The 14065-nt window shown below is 43.9% G+C and overlaps 1 long non-coding RNA gene across 2 annotated transcripts; it reads left to right on the top strand.

Moving 5' to 3' along the window:
* Positions 1 to 4024: 4024 nt before the first annotated feature.
* On the top strand, positions 4025 to 12960 carry LOC120816401 (uncharacterized). Of its 2 annotated transcripts, XR_013467136.1 has the most exons (3): positions 4025 to 4156; positions 9714 to 10089; positions 10174 to 12960. It is a non-coding gene; the product is annotated as an uncharacterized LOC120816401 (long non-coding RNA). The 2 variants fall into 2 exon arrangements; XR_005711839.2 differs by lacking the exon at positions 4025 to 4156 and having other exon boundaries at positions 7903 to 10089.
* Positions 12961 to 14065: the final 1105 nt, after the last annotated feature.

Genomic DNA, 14065 nt, shown 5'->3' with positions numbered 1-14065 from the left:
TTAGATTGAAGTTATCTGCGGACTGACCACATGTTCAAATGAAAACGGTGGATGAGAGGAAAATGTCATTTATAGTTTTCCAATCAATGAAATTAGATTGAAGTACTAATTAGATGACCTGTTAATACCTTTTGTGTAAACAATGTATCCCATCGTGTCGACCCCCCCACTAAACTACGGCCACACCCCCGTGTGACGTGAATTCAAGCAAAACCACTAAATTAGTAAACAAAGTAACAAAGTAACAAACAAAGTAAACAAAACCTTGGAGTACGAAAAAAGCATCATGGCTGGGCTAAAAAATAAGTAAACCGTGTAACACTTGAGGTTTATGCTAAAAGAGAGTGACAGTCGTCGCTATCCATCCCCGTCCCCCCCTGGACGAAACGACTTGACTTGGGCCTTCTTGTAGAGCGCAAGCGATCACCACCACTGGGGTCCAACATGTCCCCCCCCCCCCCCCCCCCCCCCCCTCTCTCTCTTTCTCTCTCTCTCTCTTTCTCTCTCCCCAGCCGGGCATGTTGTGTGAAGGCAGGAAGGAGAGGGATTCACTGGTGTCTCATGAAGAGCCATCAGGGAGCAGCACACAGACAGGATGCGGGCAGTGAATAGAGGAAAGCAGGGCAGGGCTGAGGACACTGTTACTGCCTTCACCCCCCCCACCCTCCCCCACCCTACCCGCCCCGACCCACGCCTCCTCTCCCCTCCATCACACACACACACACACACACACACACACACACACACACACACACACACACACACACACACACACACACACACACTGTTATCTCCTCTATGCAGCACTTCCTATGGCCCCACACATATTCCAGCGAGCCCCCCGCTCCAGGCCCCCCCCCGCTCCTAGCTCTGCCAACAGGCCCGGGCGATAACACGTTTTTCACTCCCGTGCTTTCACTATCTCTTATCTCTCGTTCGCTCCCTTTGTTCTGCACATCTCTCTGCCCCCTCTCGCCTCGGGGCATCTTTTGATTGTTGCCACCTTTTTTTTTTTGGCGGCAAAGCGCACGGTGACGTGTAACCGGAAAAAGAGTCACTGAAGTGAGAAAAAAAAAGAAGAGGTGTTTCAGGTTGGGATCGTAGCCCTGTGGCGTCAAACAGAAGCTCCACCTGGATGTGAGCTGGGGCCCCGGGAGGGTCGAGACAAGGCATGAATCAGGAGGGGGAGAGCCTCCTGATATATTCGTCTATGGAAGAAATCTGTGTGAGATGCCTCAGTGATTTTTCCAACAGCTAGCCGGGTTAATACAGATAGTGTTTTCAGTGTTGAAGAACTGCAAGGAATAAATTATTTTGGGGTTATTTTGCGCTTGGCAAATCTCAACAAAACAAAAAGTGAAGCGTGGGACTTGAATGGAAAAAGCTGATCTGGCGAGTGGATGAAGTGCGGGTGGAGAGAGGTTTCTGACGGGCTCAGGTGAGGGGAACGCGGGGATCAGACAGGAGAACAGGCAGGAGAGCTGGTGGGTTCAGAACAAGGCGGATTCAGAGACGGCGACGGTAGAATGTGCAAAGGATGGAAAGGCAGTACAGAAAATCCCAAAAAACAGAAAACAGCTGGTTCCACAGCGCAAAAAAGCCTAAAGCGATAAGTACACAGTGTCAGACCGTAACACCAAGATGGCCCTCTGACGGTGTGCCTTTAGTGAACAAAGAGTCTGACATGTGCAGAGGGAATAAAAGCTCTGTGTGCTCGTCTTACATTTGAGTTAAACACATGTACAAACAGGCACAATTGTGGGACTTCACAACTTGAGATGGAGGCCAGAAACTGGTCCAATTTCTTGTGACGTGATGTGGAGCAAGAAACATATTGCATCCATCAGTTGAAATTATTCATACTTGGAAACCCCAAATATTTGCTTATTCATATATTCTGCTTTTTTCAATGAGAAGGGGGATTTTTAAAGTCTTTTTTGTCTTTGATTAGTGTTGATTATATAGAAAATACAACAAAAGCAATTATGAGGCTGCTTTTTTAGTACAGATATGGTCATATATCTATTCCCCAAATGTTTCCTAAAGTATTCACAATTTCCCTCTTGATTTCAATGCTCACTCTTTAAACGACACCCTTACTACTAATGTAAACCTTTCTACAACTGGATCCTCTTAAGAAAATGCCAGTTTATCTAACAAAGCAAAGTTAACGACGATGAAATTAAACAGTGATCTGTGGCAGAAACAATGTTCTGCAGGTGCCACAGTGCAATCAGTGAATGTTTAATGTGTCAGCCCAGGAGAACACGGAATAATCATTTACATAATGAAGAACCCTCTTTTGTCGGCCCTTCAGCTCTTACTTTGTCCACGACTCATTGACACGCTGCAACTCCTACTTCCACTAATTAGAAACTCTCAGGACTCTAAAGTCACGTGACCCCATTCGCCCCATTAGCGTTTCAAAAGTCTTGTGTTACACTGTTTAGATCATAAAAACTGTGGTTGGTATTGAAGCGAGTTGTCCATCGGCCGAACACGAATACAAATATAGCAGTGATATTATCTGCTGCAGTCAAACCGTGATCCTTCTTCTCCCTCCTGTGCTGCTTCCAGGTGTTGCTGTGGTGACTGATCCTGTTTTCTCAACCGCTCTGAAAATAATTATGAACAGGTAGTTTATAACCGGATTCCTTGGAAAACACTAGATAACATGATCCTGCACTATAAACATGTGGACTGCAGAGGTTTTGGCAGACGGAAAGACAATCTTATGAATAGGACGACCACATCAGGAGTTTAGCACGGAGAGACAATAAAGACACCACCCGGAGAGCGTTTCCAACCGCGGCCACCACAATCGTCTCAATATGTGATAAGTTTGTCTGCTGTCACTGTCTCGTTTCCTGTTCTTAAAATAAGAAACCGTGTTTCCTCCTTCCTAATACTCGCATGGCAACCGCATTCAAACGAGTGCACGTGGACAGGCATTCCAAAGCTATTTGTCAAATGACTAAATCAATGCAACGTGTTGCCTCGTTGGTCTGTTTTCAATGTTTCGTGGACACGGGGAAGCGTTGTCGCATGCTCAGACAACGTTCCTCGCTACTACTGTATCAGCCCTCGCTGGCACAACAGATCACCACTGTGTGGATGGACCGCGATGCCCGCTCCACTTGATGTTCGGCCTTCCGGGGTCGCACTTCAACGTGTTAGTGGTTTGCAAGCTGGATGCAGGTGATGGAGCTCTCTGCTTGCCGTCTGGGAGACAGCTGTGTGAGTGGGACGCCAGTACGTAAGGAAAAGTTCTTTGAACCTAAAGAGGGGTAATGACCCGCTTTTTGTTTCCCATCTTCACAGCGAAGGAGAAGATACCGCCAGATAAGAATAAATCTCCAAATCTCTCGTTGTGCGTGTATAAATCTAGAAATGTTGCAGATTAATTAAGCAAAACAAACTGTAGATTGTCCAAAAGGCATTTCCCGAGATGCTTTGATCTGGTCTTTTAATTTGGATCTAAATACATTTGCTAATTGATTGGTGCATATTTTGAAACAAAGCTGCTGATTGGTTTACTCATTGCTTGATTGCTATTTATGTTACAGTTTCAACGGCTTCCTGTGAGGCTGTAAAGTCCTGTGTAACAGGAGTTCGATTTCCAAACACTGGTTTGAGATTTAATTAGGATCAACGCAATTTGACTGCAGCCCTCGGGAGAGTCAATCAAATGATTTATCTGAAGAACGTCTGGTCGCTCAACATCTAACCTTAACTTTCCGGCAGGAATTTTACGGAAAATTGAATATTTGACATGTTTGGACTTACTCTTTGGTTTGTCAGTCTTACATTGACTCACACCAAAAAACTTTAATAATAAATCAAGGGGTTTTACGCGATCCCAGCATTACTCAGCACAAATCTCTAGGTCCATCTTCAGAGCCGGTCCTGATGTGCTTCTCCACAGACAGACAGGTGGCAGCAGAGAGCCACGAGGCCCCAGCAGCTGATGAACTCCACTTCCACATAATTAAATCTCATGCGTCTTTTATTCCATCCCGGGCTCCATTTTTGTGTCACTTCTCGGGACGAGCATATTAGAGCAGAGTTCCGGACGAAGAAAAGAGAAGTGATCGGAAGGAAAGACGCCCCACGCCGGATAAAGATCAGCTGTTGGATGCAGGCCTGTGACAATACAGTAAGTCAGAGTACGTTTTCTATTGAACTATGCAAAAGTATCTTGTACTTTACGGTGGTACATGCAATGCAATGCAATGCAATGCAATGCAATGCAAGGAGGGTTTGAACATGAGTAACACAGACACTAAGAGCCGGGTGATGTCGAAGCTGAAGGAGAAAAATGATACAGAAAGACAGATCATTTCCTAAATCGTACCAATCAGTAGGTCCCCCCCCCCTCTCCCGTCTCGCCCACACTGGGGACTCAAATGTTTTGTCAGGGTCATTGTGTGGTGTCAGCGTTTTGGCACAGGGGAGTGATTTAAGGGGGCATGGCGTGCTTGTCATGCCCCCACGCCCGACGGTTTCAGTCTGCCCTCAGTGTGTGCAAACAAATAAAGCGCAGGGGCCTTTTTAATTAGCTCCGGGGTCCAGATTGACAGCTTGTAGTGGCACAGATAGCACAGTAACCACCTATTACTCTAAATATTTGGCGCGTTGCACAGTTGAAACCATAAGCGTGGGCCCTCTGGAGGCTCGTTAGTGGGTGGAAAATGTAAAACAAGTCACAGCGTGTGTTTGTTGCCTGGCAATATTATAAAAACCATACAACAGATATTTAGTATGATTCCTTGTATTTTGGGGTCTTTCGGGGTCTTTCTAGAGACAACAAAACAACAATTTTTTTTTATTATTAGGCAAAGGAAAAAAAAGTTGCAACCTTTCTCATTACCAATTTAAAAATGCTTTATTGTGTCACAGAGCATTAGCACTGCTCACCCACACAAGGACACCTTAAAACAATGTTGATGTTGACCTTATGGTTATAAAGGTCATCCTAAATCACTATAGCCACAACTGGAGAGGGACAGAGCTAATGTCTGGGATTGAGCTGTAAATCTGAATTTAAGTCCAGAAAAAGATATACAATTGAAATAATTGGCTTAAACAGACAGAAATATGTGCAGGTTCCTTTTAGTCACATTCTAATTAACTGTAGACATTTTATGACATGATCTCATTTGAAAAAAATTATAAATAATGATGGTTAATATTAGTCAAACAATATAACATCACAAAACACTTCATCCGCTTTTCAAAAACCAAATGTAACCTGAAAATGGTTGAATTATTTGCACTGACATCGAGGCAGGAGTCCCAGTCGGATACTGTGGAACAACCTTTAGCTTTTAATCTTAACGTCACGCCCAATAATTGTTTGTCATTGAATCTGTGTGATCCCTCGCTAATCCATGTCTTCTTAGGTCCTTACAGCTTTATTACGCTCTGCATCAAAGGCGAGCCGGGGGCGGATGAAGAATAGAAATCCCATGACGTGTTGGATATCACGTCTCAGTTTGTCCTGTAAAACTCTTCGAGAACAACACATTACTCCAATTATCCCCTTTGTGTTTTTTGCCTTGTTGCCCGATGGTCGTGTAAGTATTTGTTAGAGCAGAGCTGTTTCCATCTTTCCCCGTCTGCTGATATTGTGTTGTGTTTCTCCACCGGGCAAGTAACAACATGCTGCTTCCTGATCTCTCTCCACACTGAATAATGTGTCATACTTACAAAAAAATCCTTAGAGGGGGTGAATATGAATTGATGAGACACTAAACTGATAACATGTTTCATTTAGTCAACTTCCATTATTAATTAAATCATAATAGCTTTTAGGATGTTTTCTTCAAGTCTGATCATGAGCTCTGTTTTTTTTTCTTCATTTTTTTTAAAATCTCAGGCTATGAAGGTCATAATTCATAGTGCGACTGTGTGAGGGGCATATGTGACACTGATGGGTCTCGTGTTTATTTAATGCCGACTGAATGACGGTGTTCAGGCCTTCGGCTTCCTCTGCTCTTAAAATGTAATTATGGGGGAGTCCTTCCCTGCAGCAGTTTGACAGCTCTGCTGAACTTTTCATGATATATGCTGAATCACGATGCATTATAAATATCTAGTATAACCTGTTATTTACTATTATTTTAAGGATTTGTTACATTTTTTTGATTTGCTTACAACACAAGCAGCTATACAATGTAGTTTCTGATGACTATAAATAAGTACCTTCTCAAATCTTAAGTGAAATAGAATTTATGATTTTTGGTAAAATAAAATTAATTGAGGCTCTGAGTGAAAAAAAACTGAAAAAGCTCTGAAGCAGAAACATTGTAGACTTCCCAAGTTATGAACTGCATTCGTGATCCAACGGAACTTAAATACGTTTTGCCAGAAGAGCTACTGGATGAACGTTATAATTATAACCGTTTATGTAAAGAAAATGATTATTATTCTGACGTAACTGGGGGTTGGTTCAAGAATAATAAATTCCTCCTCATATATAACACTTCTAATTGTTTTTTTAAAATCGAAAACACCTCCCAATGTGAACATTTTTGAATAACTACGATGTGTAATGTCGAAACTTTGTGACGTGTTAAAGGAAAGGCGATTATTTCTTTTTGCGTCTGAGTTTGCGGATTATGCAGTGACCTCATTTCACAGGAATGCCTGTGCACAAGGGTCGGGGCAGAATGTTGATTTGCGGATTTCATCCTTTCATCTCTCACCTCGGTGCTTCTGCAGCGGCCGGCCTGGAGGAGAGCGCGTTGCGTTTGAGGCCTCAGACAAAAGCGGCCTAATTACGGCCAATAAAGTCCCCGTATGCGGGTTATCGCAACACGTCGCCGCGTGCGTGAAATACACCCAATTACATTATAATCCAACGGAAAAATAGCTGCACAATGAAGGCGAGTGAACCCGTTATGGATTAAATGCTCATTTTCCAATTTTATCCACATTGCCTCTAATAAACAATTATTTCTACAATAAAACGAAGTTAGCGGACAACATTTAAATATTATTCAATTTCCTGAAAATTAATTTCCATAACTTACTTTAAAAGTAGTTTTTGACATGTTTCAGTCAGGCTTAGAAAAATGCCGACGAATCAAATAGCAAATAGCTATTAAATTCTTATGACGTGTGCATACAAGGATATTTGATAAAGTTATGGTGCTTTTTAGTTATTTAGTAATTATTAATTTTTTTTCCCCACGCCAGTGACTCTCGCTGGTTTGTGCTGCGGCCTGTATTTGTTGTGAGTGAATTGAATGGGTTAAAAGGGCCAAAACAAAAAAAGTAGGGGGGGGGGGGGGGGGGGGGGGGGTGTTCTAATTACAATTGGGCTGATAAAAACTAAAGAATTAATACTATAGTAGATAGCGAGAATTGTTTCAAAACAGCTCACGGTTTAGTAAAACAACCTCTTAGCCAATATAAATGGGATGTTTCTAATTTCAATGAGTTTATTTAGTCTGCTGTTCATCCTCAACGTTTTCTTGCTTGTTCTGTAATGGACGACTGAGGACATCAGGTCCACAGGAAAAGAGAAATGTTTCAATTAGTTATTTTCCAGTTTTGCTTATTGTCTCTCTTGAGCCCAAAAATAAATTTGCAATATTTGTTTTACAACAACTATCAGACAATATAATAACCTTTTCCTTCAGTCATGATCATTTTAATATAATATTAACAGTCTTATTGCACTATTATTGTATTGTGAATTTGAATAATTTGTTTGAATTATGTTTTAGAATAAGGCAAAATAATTATAAAATGATGATATGAAGATATGAAGAATTTTTCATATGATTACTGATTTATGTCATCTTACCACGCAGATTGTTAAAATATTCACTCGCGCTCATTTCAAACAAACAAAAAAAAGTGGACATTGTAATCAAAGCATCAGCCTATTGTGTGTGTCTGTGTGCGTGATTGTTTCCCATGCACGTCAGGAAGAACCAGCGAGAGAGAGAGTGAGAGGTCGGACTGGGAGTGTCGGCGCAGGATTTACGAGTGTGTAATGAAGCATCTCTGATGTTGACAGACTAAACAGAGACTCTGTCAGCTTCACACACACACACACACACACACACACACACACACACACACACACACACACACACACACACACACACACACACACACACACACACACACACACGCACACACATACTGCTCCAGCCTTGAGAATATGTCAGTGTCAATATGCAAAAGCGAAGGTAATTGACGTATAATATTGTTGTGCATACTGCAAGCATATAACCAATTCCCCAATCTTAAAATCAACAGCAGTCTGGACAGTGTGTTGTCGTCAATACTGTACATACAGGTAACAGGTTAAACCCTATCAATGGCCATTAGCACATTATCTAATAATCAATGGTTTTAAACGGCAATTTCTCCATTTGTGCCTCATAAATGTTTCTTCTGACACGGTGTTGTCTCTTCATTAAGCTAATCTTAAAAAAAAACGATCCTTGCAAATACCGTGAGGGGTCGAGGGGAACATGTTGCTGCGCTATGCAGCCGGCCGGGTTTGGACGAGGTTCTTCGTTCCCTCTTCAGCTCTGTTTTGACTTGCATGCCATCTCTCTGACTACCAGTGAAGCGCCAAACACCCCTGGAGTGGATTCTGAGCATACCAAGGAAGAGATGCCTTTGAAAGGACAGATGTTCCCGGGCTCAACCTACACCTCCTACCCTGACCGCCAGCCTCCTACCATTGTATATTTGTTCTTGCTCTATAAATAACTGGCCGGTGAAGCACAGAAAAATGTAACTGATGTGCAGCTGACCTCCGGGCCTCTAATCTCTGAGAGTGAGAGGGACTCTGGAGAGAAGTTGGTTGATACAGTCATGGTAAATGGGTTTGGGCGAGGGGGACGCAGTGAAACCCACCCATTTGCGTCCACATAAGGACTAGTCTCAATGTCTGGACTGGCTCAGCTGTCTTATGTAACAGCAGTGTGTAGTCCTGGCGCATGAGGCGTGATGGGCTCGAGCCAGTTCAGCCACATTATCCAAAAATATACGGGGGTTATTCAAAGGGGAATGTACAGTTATTTCATGTTCTTAATATTTTAGTTTGGGGTTTTCTTTCTTTTTTAAAAATCTCAATGTGGGTGGTAGAGGAAAGCCTATTGGTAGTTTTACAAAAAACAACTTATCGCCTATCTTCATTTATTTCAAACTCTCAAGAACCCCAAAAAGGATTTTAATTACCATTTGGCGATTTCCCATTTTAGAAACAGCCTTTTTTTTAATCCCTAGTTTGTGTTTGCCCCGTTGCTGTGGCTGCGGGGATGAATGGGTGATTGTTCCAGGGCCCTTGCGACAACTCTCCTGGGGCCCATCAATTCACAGAGGCTCCTGGAACATCAGGTCACGGAGAACCCCGCTCTGAAGCTGCAGCTGATTCTGCCCCAGTTAGAGCTCTGGACCTCCAGGGCGCACAGCTGGGTTCCTTAAAAAAGCCCCGCTGAACGGTTTTAGAAACACTGCATCTCCTCTTACCCTGCGCTCTCTCCCCACTCGCTCAAAAAGCCCAACACAGCGCAGATATCAGATACTGTGTTTTCTACTCGATATGTTCATCTCTGCTTGCCAAAGCCCCTGGAAACCATATTAACGTCTGCGTTCCATTATTTAACCAAAAGGCCTCTTCGGTTGGAGAATTTGTCCAACATTTCCATTAGCCGCTCTCACCTTCTCTCTCCTCTTCTCCACAGCTCTACGTTTCGCTCACACACATCTTCATTTTCAACCCCCCCCCCTCTTTGCCCCTCCGGCGCTGCTATTGTGTCGTATCGGTTACAGCTGACCACCAGTCAGGTGGGTCTGCGGGACATTTCAGATCACGGAGGGGCAGCCAGCTCGCTCAGCGCCGGGAGCCTGCGCTCAGACTCCAGTCCCAGGCCCCGCTGAGGCCTTGTCCCGGGCAGGGCAGAGAGACACCTGGCCAAACCGCAGAAACACTTCCAGCTGCAGACTGCCTGATGCTCGCCACGGAGAGAATCCAGGCCAAAGGTGGAGGGGCTCACCGAGGAACTGCTGCGATACCGGGGACGGCTTCCTGACCAACCAAACGCGTGCTCTTTGGCAGAGGTTCGGTAATGTCTTCAGGTTCCAGAACTAACTTTTACATTGTGACTATATCTAACGAAAGCATCTTATTTTTTCCCGCTTCAGACTGGGAAACGGAGCCCAGCAAACTCTTGCTCCTCCAAGTGAAAGTGGGAGAGCACAAGTGGCGAAAAAAAAGAGAAAAAAAAGAAGAGGCAGAGTGAACAACAGCTCCCTTTTCTCTCCGACTAGTTGACTTGAAAGGCCACATTATGTCTGAGATTAGAGGCAATTACACTGGGAGTGCGCCTTAAGACCTTTGTTTGCCAACATGACAGGAGGGAGCAGGGCTGTAATTTGATGAGGAGGCAGCGCGAGTGAGAAACTCCGCACGTCGAGCTCCCAGTGGGGAGAGGCAGAGAGGAAGCCTTTGTCCGTTGCATGGCGGGTTGGCCGAGTTATGAATGTTTAGAGGAACAATTCCACCAGCAGCAGATGTGTCTTTGTCCCGGAGTTCAGATTTCTTTTGTGGCTACTGTTTATGGCTGAAAAAAAACCTGAGTTTAAAGACTTTACGGCCTCAAAGGGAAATACTTTCATCTTCCGCTTGTTCCGGATCTATTGTTTCGGCATTTCTATCAATTCCAATTTCACAATCGTGTGCCTTCATTCAAATGTCACAAATCCTGTAAACAAATGATTCAGCCTGAACTCGCGGGTCAAACAAAAGCACCCTTGGCATATCTTCCAGACGAGACATCTCCTTCATTGTGGCCGGCTGCATTGTTCTGAACACGCCGCGAGTTTTCAGGACAGGAAACAAGCAGCTTGTTCCAGCCCGACCGGCGGAACGGAGCACGTCTTTATTTGAGGGAAGTCATTCCGTTGATATATAAAACACCAAAGCAAGGTTTCCTTCCCCCCGGCTTTCCTGGTGCTATCCCCTTCAAAAGAACACAGCCCTTTATACTGGGCTCACGTGCACACACGGGACCAGAAGAAAAACAAACACAGGCCATTTAAATATCAAGCAAGCTGCCTCCTGTTTGAATTGAGGAGCTACCGCTCGGCCCCGGCTCCTCCAGCCTTCAGTTACTCGCCTTCTGAGCCCAGTACAACGTATTGGGGTGTTGATTTCTGCAGGGTAGGCCAATACAGTATGTAGTTGTCTCTTATTCGGTCTTTGAAGACCAACACATTCAGCGAGTTTGACAAACGTCTTCCCGGTCATCGATGTAAGGAACCGAGATTCAAGATTCAATTCATTGTCGGTTTCTGGCAAAAACACTACAGTAACTTCAATGCGAAGGTAGAGAGTCAAAGTACGTAAGGTTCGTAAAGTGCAGAAGTAAATAAATCCCGATGAATGATTGCACATGTAAAGAATTTGTCATGTCTGATATCTGATGGGCAAATATGTAAAAAGAAAAAGAGAAACTCTGATAGCAACAGCAGAACTAGTATAAGCAGCCAGTGTTACATGGAAACTAAGATCTCCAGTTACCAATCATTGTCAGTATCGCTAAAAACGTTTCTAACAATCCCACTTTCACCATCCGCCATCTTGATTTTTTCAACCAAATGTTCCCGCGAGGGAGTGTGAAGGAGGAAGAGGACCACCTATTAAAGTGAAATCTTAGGAGTGATGGATGGGAGCTTGTTGAGGGGGAGCGGAGCAGCACACACCCCAGGGAGGTGGATGATGAACAAGGAAGGATGGAGGGAGGGGTGAGCTCACCAAATCCCCGCTCACACCTCTCGCTGCGGGCGTGTGGAGGGGATGGAGACCTCCCATGCTGTCTGCCTCAGAGATTTGATTGATTCAAGCCTCCAAAGTACATTCAACTTTTGTTTGCTTTCCTCAAATCTTTTTCTTTCATCTTATTGGTTATAAGTTAATATTCCTTCACCAGTTCATTCTTTTAATACTTTAAATACTTCTTAGATATAAGCGAGCAATACTTCACGGAGTGCTGACTGGATTTGTTAACAATGACCTGAAACACTTGAAGGCACTTCCCAAACTTATTTCTCAACATGGAGCCTTTCCAGCAACACTGTAATGTTTTCGCTGTAAGCAAAGCCTCCTCATATTTCTCCAAAAAATTGAAATATCCTGACAGTCGCAATTAATCAGCCAAGTCCTGAAGAGCTTTCAGTGTTTACATAATAGCTATTGGCTACTGTCGGCCCCTCTGATGGGCAGCCTCAAGCCGCTCGCAGCGGAGATGAGGAACAGGCTAGCAGGGGCAATTCTTTTCAGCTCCACACCTCCACTTTGTTTGGGGGGGGGCATTTCAATATTGTACTACTCTCAGACGAAAGAGACTCAGGTGACATGACTTTGCGCCACCTCATCTGGCATAAAACTCTTTCTTAAAGAAGAGAGTTCCACATCCGAAGGCTGAGTTTCCTTTGAAGGCTTTTGTGAAAACAAATATTGATTGACCTTCGTGGGCCACGGAAATAACATATTGGAATTCCTAAAGGAGAATAAAGTTGCATTCAATTTCTAAATAGAAATCACAATATACGATGCTACAAATAAATCATAACATATATATTTTTGTTTATTTATAGTACATTTTTCACAATAAAGTCACAATGAGAATCTTAAAAAATCTCCCTTAAACCTTTCAAAACCACTACAATGTGAGTTTAACACATAAGTAGTATAATAACAGCATATTCTTGTACTGTATGCTGTGCATATGGTTTATTGATCCACATCTACCTTGCATGGATTTGGAAAAATGTTTTGGATAATTCCAAACCGTATGATACTTAATCTGTACAAATGATGGCAGTCTGTGCTGCATGCAATTGTAGGGCTGACAAAGAACTATTTGTGCCCAAAAAAATATGTCATAAGTCATATCATCTAACTAATAAACTGCGAGATGCTAAAGGGAATGCTAAAGTGTGTGCTTACTTTTAACGAGGAAATCCTGTAGTCACATTTGAGGACAATAAATTCATGAAGAAGCAAATGGAGGGGCTGTAGCCCTTGTGGTTTAGCGCCTGGTGTGGGGAGGAATTACTGCTGTAGTAGTTTGCCTTTAACTGTCAGGAAATGACCCATAATCTGCAAGCGTTTGACTGCTGCAGCATTCCTGTGAAATGACACAAGTTGAGCTAGATTAGGGGCTGGGTAATTAGCTCATTAGTCAACATAAACACATGGCAGGACTCCCCCGTTCTACACCCTGCCCCCCTCCCGCCGCCCACAGCTGGTGGCGAAAGTAAATTCTCACAAATGTATGCACATGCATACCTGAGCGAACACATATACAGACATGCACGCTGCACCCAGACCACTTCATCAATCCAATTCCTTTCTTCTGGACTTTGTTTTTCCTCCATGGCTTTTTTTTCTGGCTTCATCATCTCTTCTATTCTGCTTCGCTCCAGACAAGCCACTCTTTCATATTGTAGCCCTGGGGGCTGAGGGCCAGCCACTTTTCACCAGCACCTCGCGGCTTATCAGAGCACTTTATCAGCCTGAGGGAAAGAGATGTGGGTTAAAGCTCTTCACTCCTCTCTGCTCTGAAAACCGGCAGGCTGTCGGCAAACAAGTATTTGTAAGCTGGGGCTCAGATACGTGCGCCTTGCGACAAAGAGAAAAGCTTAAGGGGGTCATGTGTTCCAGTGTGGGTTTAAGTGTGTCTGTGTGCACGGGAAGTACAGGACATCCTTTGTGCGCAGAGGTAAGCCGGTCGCCACACAGCCTCGCTTGTTGCTGGTGGGACAGATGCTTAACACTGGAACCTGGACAGCCCTTCACACCTCCTAAATGCGGCAGGGGGCTAGAGCCTTTTCCTCCTCTCGCACCCCTCGAGGTCACCACACTGCTCTCTTTCATCAAAGCATCTCTAACCGTATGAAACACTTCGCCAACTTGATCAAGACGGTGTTGAAAACCTTTCGAAGTTTCACTTCCGCCACGTTGATAGAACACTGCAGAAAGAGGGGGGAAAAAAAATTAAAAAATCAACCCGGTTTTAGCACCTTGAATTGC

The sequence above is a fragment of the Gasterosteus aculeatus genome, chromosome 3 (genome assembly GCF_964276395.1).
Source record: "Gasterosteus aculeatus chromosome 3, fGasAcu3.hap1.1, whole genome shotgun sequence".
NCBI lineage: Eukaryota > Metazoa > Chordata > Actinopteri > Perciformes > Gasterosteidae > Gasterosteus > Gasterosteus aculeatus.
This window is presented reverse-complemented; position numbering and strand designations above follow the sequence as displayed.